Source organism: Polistes canadensis, unplaced genomic scaffold (genome assembly GCF_001313835.1).
Source record: "Polistes canadensis isolate GaletaPanama2010 unplaced genomic scaffold, ASM131383v1 scaffold_92, whole genome shotgun sequence".
NCBI lineage: Eukaryota > Metazoa > Arthropoda > Insecta > Hymenoptera > Vespidae > Polistes > Polistes canadensis.
Window position 1 is genome coordinate 310,160 of NW_014569639.1, and position 8,662 is coordinate 318,821.

Genomic DNA, 8,662 nt, shown 5'->3' on the forward strand with positions numbered 1-8,662 from the left:
TTTTTTATATACAACATTGTAAAATCCCGACAGTTTAGTCGCGGATAAACGCGGCTGGTGTTTCTTTTTTATTTTTTTTAATCCCCGTTATCCAAAATTCACGATTCGTTGCATTCGCGGTGTCAACAACGGCCACCGGATAGATCAAAAAATGATAGTCTGTTCTAAAGGACAATCGAGAAACAAAATATTAAAAAAAAAAAAAAACAAAAAAGAGAGAAAAAAAATCATATCCTCCTACATGCCCCCCTATTGTTTTCCTTTTCGTTCATTTCAATCACAAAAAAAGCGCTTCCGTATAAACTCAATGTTGTTCAATGCAAATATACATTTTTTCTTTTTTTTCGTGTTATATCTTTCTTCCAGGATTCCGTTAAACGTGTAACAGAATCATTTTTTTCACTAACATTTCTCTTAAAGTTCTTCTTCGATCTACTTACATACAAACACACACACATACATATATTGCGAATAACTTTAAGAAAAGGAAAATTCTCGAGTAAGACAGACACCCTACTGTATAATACCAGGAAAAGCGAGAGGATGGACGTGCGACGAGAGCGAATCCGAATTAAGGTCGTGTAGGGATTTAATTATGTAGGGAGCACCGAGAGTTAACACCGAAAAGGGGGGAGAGAGAGAGAGAGAGAGAGAGAGAGAGAGAGAAGAGAGAACTAGCCGGAGAAATGCAATTGCACGCGTGTCACCGACGGTTCTAATTGAAGCATCATCCGAACCGTTTCATTAGTTAGAAGGTTACACCTTACCCCTTTCTTCGAGGGTAGGACAAAGATAGAGACTCGGAAAAGAAATAGAACGAACTAAAGAAAAAGAAAGAAAGAGAGAGAGATAGATATATATATATAGAACAAAAGACAGAGACAAATAGTGAGAAAAAGAGAAAGAGAAACTGTTTCATCGGTATTACGTTCCGAGATAGGCCTTCCAAATGAACGACCCATCCAAATTAACGAGGATAAATCGTGATAAGGGCTTTCTCCCTTTCCTTCTCTCTCTCTCTCTCTCTTGAATTCACTCACTCGAGCTATCCATTTAGTTCGAAAACGAGGGTGGAATCGCGTTGTCTCGAGTGACGGGCACTTTGACGTGCACTTCTCGTCGAGCCAAGCACGAACTACGATCGGGAGTTAAAGGGGTGGAAGTGAAAGGGCGGGGGGTGGTGATGGTAGATCTTTGCACGAAGAACGCAAATACAATAAACCTGGTGCGACGTTAACGGTCTGCTTCCGGTGACTCCTGAACTGGCCAAATGTCGCTTGGTCGCCATTAATCAACGTTAGCCACCTTCTATCCCCCACCCACCCTCGCTACCACCCCTTGCTGGAAAAAGGGCGCGGTTAATTGAACTTTCGGCGAGAGAGTAGTACCTATTACCGATTTTTCTCATCTTTTCTAATCTTTTCAACGTTTTTAACGTTAATCAAGGTTTATTATTATTATTATTATTATTATTATTCTTAATTCTGTTTTATCTTTTTTCGCATCAAATCGAGATGATTTAAGATTTTAATCTCATGTATCGTTTTTATTATTAAACATTTCTAATATATACTCATTAGTTTATTATAATCTTATATAGATTGAATTTATTATTAATAACGTGTTGTAATAATAATTAATCACGAGTTTATTGTAATTAGAAATTAAGAAAAAAAAACGACGAACGGTTTTATTTATAAATGAAATCAATGTTTCAAAAAACATACTATATAAGATATATAAAAATGAATTAAAGTTATACGAATAATCATCGTATCATATAAAGGGTGTGTGTGTGTGTGTGTGTGCATAGAACAATATAATTTACTTAAAGTTACTTTAACGTAATTTAATATACGTCTTACGTAGAACGTATAGAAGGTTGATAAAGAAAATAGAAAGGAAACGATTCGAATATAAAGGTCCGTAATGAGATAAAAATTGCAACGAATAAGAGATATTATCATTCGAAGAAAGATGAAAAATAATAAGAAGAAGAGTAGGGGGTGGAGAAAGAGTCGAATGATGTGCGTCGTTGCATGGTTCATCATATTCTCGATTACGATGAGTATGAATAAGCTCATCGAGCCGAGTTGGTCGAGCTTTCTCTTTCTCTCGTCGTTCCTTTTACTTTAACTTTCATTCAGAAAGAGAAAAAGAGAGAGAGAGAGAGATATTCGATTCCCAGCTTAGGCTTGAAATTTTGCAGCCAGACGTAACAAACGAATCATCATCGAGCTTCTGTCAGGGCTTAGAAATGGCTAACAATAGCTGAGAAAGGTAGGTAGTAGCTTGTCGTCGTCGTCGTCGTCGTCGTCGTCTTCTCGACATTTGATGCTTATAAGTGTATTCGACTTATTTTCAAATGCGTGGGTACGTCATTAAACGAAGTATTTTCCATGGGAATCCCACCCCAACCCCCCAACCCCCACCGCAGTCCTCGTTTTCTTCGTTTATTTTATTTCATCTCGTTTTTTCTACAACAATTCTCTTATTTCTTTTATCAATCTAAGTTCTCGTTAAGAAAATTGCGTTGGAAGAAAAAGAATCTTTGAAAAAAAATATATATCCTATCCTTATTTTGTATTCTTTTTTTATTTCTTATTTGTTTGTTTGTTTGTTTGTTTATTCTTCGAGATTTAATTTTTCTTTGAATAGTAAAAACTCGTTCTACGTTCTATCTCAAACGATCTATTATTACATTTCACCTGTTGACATTTGTTTAAAGAGAAATTAATATCTAGAGTAGAGGGAGAGGGGGGAATTTGAATTGTAATTTAAAGTCAACATCACACTAAACCCAACGTGAATACAACAGCAACAGCAAAACTTTACCGAAGTGTAATTGAGAATTTTTTTTCATTCAAACGTCCTATCACCATATTTGTCTTTTACGCAATTAAAGTTGTTTTATTATGATTCTATCATCATAATCATTATCAATTTTATTGATGATATTTTGATTAGTACTGAAATGGGGGAGAAAATAATTAAAAAAAAAGAAGCAAAAAAAGAGAGAGAAACAGAAAGACAGATAAGAGATATCTTAGAAGCACCTGTATGCCAATCTTAACCTGTCTATTTTTGGCATACTGGCCGAGGACAGTCCCTCGGGCGATTACACGACGCCTACGGAAGCGGAAGGGATAAGAAAATTGCTACGTCCTCGGAAGAGGAAGGAAGGAAGGAAGGAAGGAAAGGGGAAAAAAGAAATAAAAGGGGGATGAAGAAAACAGAAACTAATTATCTTCCTCGAGATAACTCGATCCTTTTCCCTCCCCTTCCGTACAAATCGCAAATCTCATTTCTGAGATCGAGATCGAAGAAGAAACGATATTTTTTTTTTCTTTTTTCCAATCTTTATCTTTTCTAATTTTCCACAATTCCAATTGGTAATTCGTATATTATTTTTAACAAGAGTATCGTTTATTTATTTATATATAAATAAATTCATTGATTTATCAGTAAATTGTTTGTATTATTTGCTATACGTATGTTGCGCTCGTGTTATTAATTTAATGATCAAACCTTATAACACTTTTGTGTTATATAATATATAAAAAAACAAAGTTAGGAACATACTAATCTTGATGATAGAACAACGAAAATGTCAATTAACGATAACGCGTGTATCATTTACGCGAAAATGAATGAAATCTCTGATACCGAGCATGGAATCTTAATAACTTAGAGGATCGTACATTCCTTACTTTCTTCGTTCCTTCAATTGATCATAGGATCTTAACACGAATAACCTAAATAGATAGAGTAAAAAAGAAATAGATGAGTATAAATAGATAAAGAGAGTAATAGAGAGAGAGAGAGAAAAATAGTTAGTTGAGTCGCGTGTTATTCAAATCTGAAGTCACCAAGAAACTCGTGTTCATTAACAACCGGTTTATTACTTTTATACGAGTTACGATGATAAAAACGTCGTTGCTTAATCTTTTCCTCTTTACCTCATTATTATAAACCGAAAAATCCTTTCATAAATTAATCTATCCGCGTTAAAAAAAAAAAAAAAAAAACAAGAAACAGATATTGAGAAACGAGTTAACGAACGAAGACAACCAGTTCAATTCAGTCGTAAAACTTTCTTCAAACTTATCAAAATGATGATTAATCGTCATTAACGAGAACACCATCATAAAAAGATTCTCAAAATCGAAATAAAGAAGAATCTTTTCCACGCGTCGATGCATGAATTAACGTTGTTATGAAGAAATAGTTGAAGAAAATCTCGAGGTTAATTTAAAGATACTTTTATCTCTCTCTTTCTCTTTCTGAAGTAAAGAATTTCCGAGCAAGGTTCTCCACGTGACTGAAAGACGATCCGAGAAGTGACAGAAAAATAAAGAAAGAGAGAAAAAGATCCCCAACACACACGCACGCACGCACACGCAGTACACAAACACACAGTAAGAAAGAAAGAAAGATAGATAGAGAGAGAGAGAGAGAGAGCGACATACACGCGTAGAGACACACACAAACACTCTCGTAATATAAAAAAAAGATAGAAAATAATAATAAGAAAAGAAGAAAAGAATTCGAAGAGGAGAACGAACGAACGAACGAACTAACGAAAAAACGAATGTGAACGGTGTTCACTATTATTATTCCGGCACTTTGTCAAAGGGAATCACCGGACACAGTGTTGTGTCCGGTGTCTTTCCTCTCTTTCGATAAGAGGAACAATCGTCGTCACGACGATACCTTGTCGAGTAGGGAAACTATCGCACGATTGAACATAACGCGTGACTGTCGCGAAAGCTCGGCCATCACCGCGGAGTAACAGAAGGAGAGGATCGACGTTCGCCAATCTGTGTTCGTGTTCAAAATGTGTATGTGTGTCTCTCTCTCTCTCTCCCTTTCTGTATGTGAAGATGGTGGTGGTGGTATGTCGTATAAGAGTTTGCGTGTTGCGCACGAGAGAGGTGTCACTCTGTACTCCGGAGGCCGGCCTACCTCTCAACCGGACGGTATCCAGGCGAGAACTGAGAGGAGAGAAAAGAGAGAAAGTCCGTTTTCGTCGTCTCGTCTTCGTCGTCGTGATCGTGGTCGTGGTCGTGGTCGTGATCGTAGTCGTCCTCTTCTCGAAAATCTGCGCCGTTTTGCTCCAACGTGCGCCGTTTGGTTAGTACGTGCGTATACGGTGGTAGTATTCTGGAGCTAGTACTGTTGGTGATGGGTTATATGATGGTGGTGGTAGGTGGTAGTAGGTGGTGGTGGTGATGGTGGGGTATACTAGAAGAACGTTGGAGTAGGAGGAAGAAGAGGAGGGTTAAGAGGAGGAGAGAGTGCAGGGCCACTGCCACCTCTTTCCAACCCCCTATTACCCCTTTTGCATCCGCCTCTACATCTCCGCCACCTGGCGGCACTGCTGTCGCATCGATCAGCCACGACTCCGCGCCACCGAGACTCCAACCCCTCTTCCTCTTCCTCTTCCAACCCCTTCACCATAGCTACCCTTTCCCACTGCCACCTCTCTCCTCTCATTTCGCTACCACCCATAATCCGCACCGAAATCATCATCATCGGGGGCTGACCGACGGCAACCTCTGTGTCTCCTCTTTTTCTTTCTCTTCTCGTGTGCCTAACAACACCGGTTCTATCATTTTTCAACTTTATCTTTTTTTTTCTTCTCTTTCTTCCTATCTTTGCTGTTGTCGTCTCATCCCCTATCGTCTCTATCTTCTATCTTCGTTTATTTTCTCTTGGATGAATTTTTTCTTTCTTTCTTTCTTCTTTTTTTCGGTTAACTTCGTTTTCCCTTACTCTATTTCCCTGTATCATACATCTCTCTCTCTCTCTCTTTCTCTCTTTTTCTCTCTTGCGAACGCGATAGAGTGAAGCCTTCGTCGTATCGACTCTCTCATCCAACGTAAGTGACCTTCCTCTGGCTCAAGGTCGCGTCACTTTTTTTATTTTTTCCTATTCTCTTTATTGTTCTCGAGTTTGGAATGTTTCGATAGATAACAAAGAGAAAAAGAGGATAGTTTTATAGATTTGATTAGATGGGTATACAACATATGGTTCCCACCACCACCACAACTACTACCACCACCACCACACTTTTCTCGAATAACCCTCTCTCTTTCTTTTAGCTTATGTACTCTAGTGGAACGATAACCTTGAATATGCCAGGCAACGCGCGCAGAAGTCGTGTTAACCGATTACCACAGAGGTAAAAAGTTTTTACGAACGACAGGACCGACCGCGTGTCGTTTTCCTTGCAAAAGGGATCGATTCCTTATTACTTTTTCTCTTTTCTTTTTTAAGTTGCCAGGTGCCTTCATTTCATTCCTTCAATCTTCTTCTATTTTACTCTTTTCCTTTAGAAAACAAAATCTTACCGTCTTAAAGCTTCTTGTTAGCGGACTTGGAAAAGTAAACGCGAACGGTTTTTACCGACAGACAACGTCTGACAAAGTGTTAGAAATGATTCGACTGATAAGAAAAAAGAAATCTATATAAATAATAATCCTGCTATATCTGAAATTGCATAATATATTTTAAATAAATTATACGAAAATACTAGAGATTTGTGTGTTAAGTTCAGAATGGAAAATTTCAAGCGAATAATAATGGATTCTCAATTGATCGTATCATTATACGACGATTCATACATTTTATAGGATGATGCAATAGGAAAATTATTCATCGTTCGAAATTTGTGAATTGGTTCCTGAACTTTTTTTTAAACACTACTGCTTTTTAAAATACGATTTTAAATCGCAATAGATTTGCGTGTAAATCAATTGTTGTGGAAAATTCAATTATATTTTAATATAATAAAAAAAAAAAAAAAAAGTTAGATATATCCGTAGAAAAATCGTTTAAACATTTTGGTTAATCGTACGACCGACCGACTCATACACGCACATAGAAAAAATCGATAACGATGGGCGATGATAATTCAAGAAAGAACAAAAGAAAAATAAAGAAAGGAGAAAAAAAGAAAACGATGACTCTTTTCAAGACCCACGGAAAATGGGGGGTGGTGGGGGTGTATCGTAAATTACGGTTGGACGACGAGTTTAGCCGAAGTTAACCATGGATAAAGATAAAGGTGGTGTAGTTTTCGTATCTTTTTGTATTTTGTAAGGTAAATGGGCCGATGATAGTAAACGTGGAATAGGATACTACTGTTCGAGGAACGTTCACAAAGATTCACGAAGATCTAGGGAGATCTAGGGAGATCCAGGAAGATCCAGGAAGATCCAGGGAGATCCAGGATCCTCTGGATCTATTCTCTGGTTTCCTATTCTACCCTTGGGCTGGTGCAAACCCACATTTCCCTAATGAGCGACGTATCTCGCGTCCGCAGACACGTCTCTACCTCATATTCTAAGCGTTCCTGAGATTCACGCGTCAAAGACGACGAGCATTACGAGGGACGCCCCTCACCATCCTAACCCAACTCCCTCCCCCTTCCCCCGTTCAAGTTTTGTCGGTCCTTGTATGCAATTGTATTCTCTATGCTACCTTTTTCTTTTCTTTTTTTTTTTCGTTATTATTCTCAACGTAAAAGAATACAATTTGATATTTGTTAACACGTTGTTTGCTGGGAAAACGTTCAACGATAAATCTACATCCACCCCAACCCCCACCAACAAACACTTTGTTGGAAAAAAAATATAACATATATCTATGGAATAAAAAATTTTAACCAATATAATATTAATTATTTAGAAATAAATTTTGTCAATATTTTATAAGTTTTCATTGGATGTTTGTATAAAATTTTGTAGGAATTATAGAACACGATTATTTGACAACGCGTGATATTGATTGGTTTAATGTTAAACGCATATTTTGTATACTGTTAAAAATTAGAGTCTCAATCGTTTTAACTAAAAACGCAATGTGTTAATAATATTATAATGATCACATTATAAAATCTATACATTAAAAAAACATATATAAACTATTTTTTTTCGTTTTTTATTTTTTTTTTTAAATTCTATCAAGACGCAGTCGAGTAAATAATAGCCCGTATACAACGTTTCAAGTTGTTTCCTTAACTATTCTTGTTTTCTCTCTTTAGAAATGAAGAAAGGATACGATAGATAGAGAGAGAAAGAGAGAGAAAAAAAAAAGGAAAAAGTCTTTCGCATTCTCGGCCAAGAAAATTACTCTCGTAACCAAACGACAATTCTTATTTGCGAAGTAATTAGTTTTCCCCTGGTAGATCCTTTCCGAGATAGACAAACTCGAGAGAGTATTTCCATAGACTTTGACGTGAATCACGTAAAAAAAATAATAAAAAAAAAAGAATATAATAAACAACGTTCCTTTTTATACGTTCCTATAGTTGTCAAAGAAAAAAACAAAATGTTACGATCGAAAATTCCACATCGATCTAAATAAATAAATTATTCTTTGTAAAATTCAAATGAAAGATTTAAAAAAAAGAAAAAAGGAACAAAATCTGATGGCAATAAAATGAACGTAAGAATGATCAAATAAGAGATATAAAATTGCAGGAACGTTCGAATCCTGTTCGATACGAATTCTCGCATATACAAAAGGCGATCATTCGGGAAATTCTCGCGTTTCCTCGTTAATTCCGAGTCTTATCGAGTTTCCGCACGACGTGACACTGGCAAGCAACATCTCATATTTGTCAAGAGTATATACGTACCTATATACATAATATATA

General features: G+C 36.6%; 1 protein-coding gene across 12 annotated transcripts in view; it reads right to left on the reverse strand.

Moving 5' to 3' along the window:
• The window catches only part of LOC106787102 (MAP7 domain-containing protein 2), a 114,600-nt gene that overhangs the window by 44,473 nt on the left and 61,465 nt on the right, over positions 1-8,662 (reverse strand). The gene's annotated exons all lie outside the window — the stretch shown is intronic.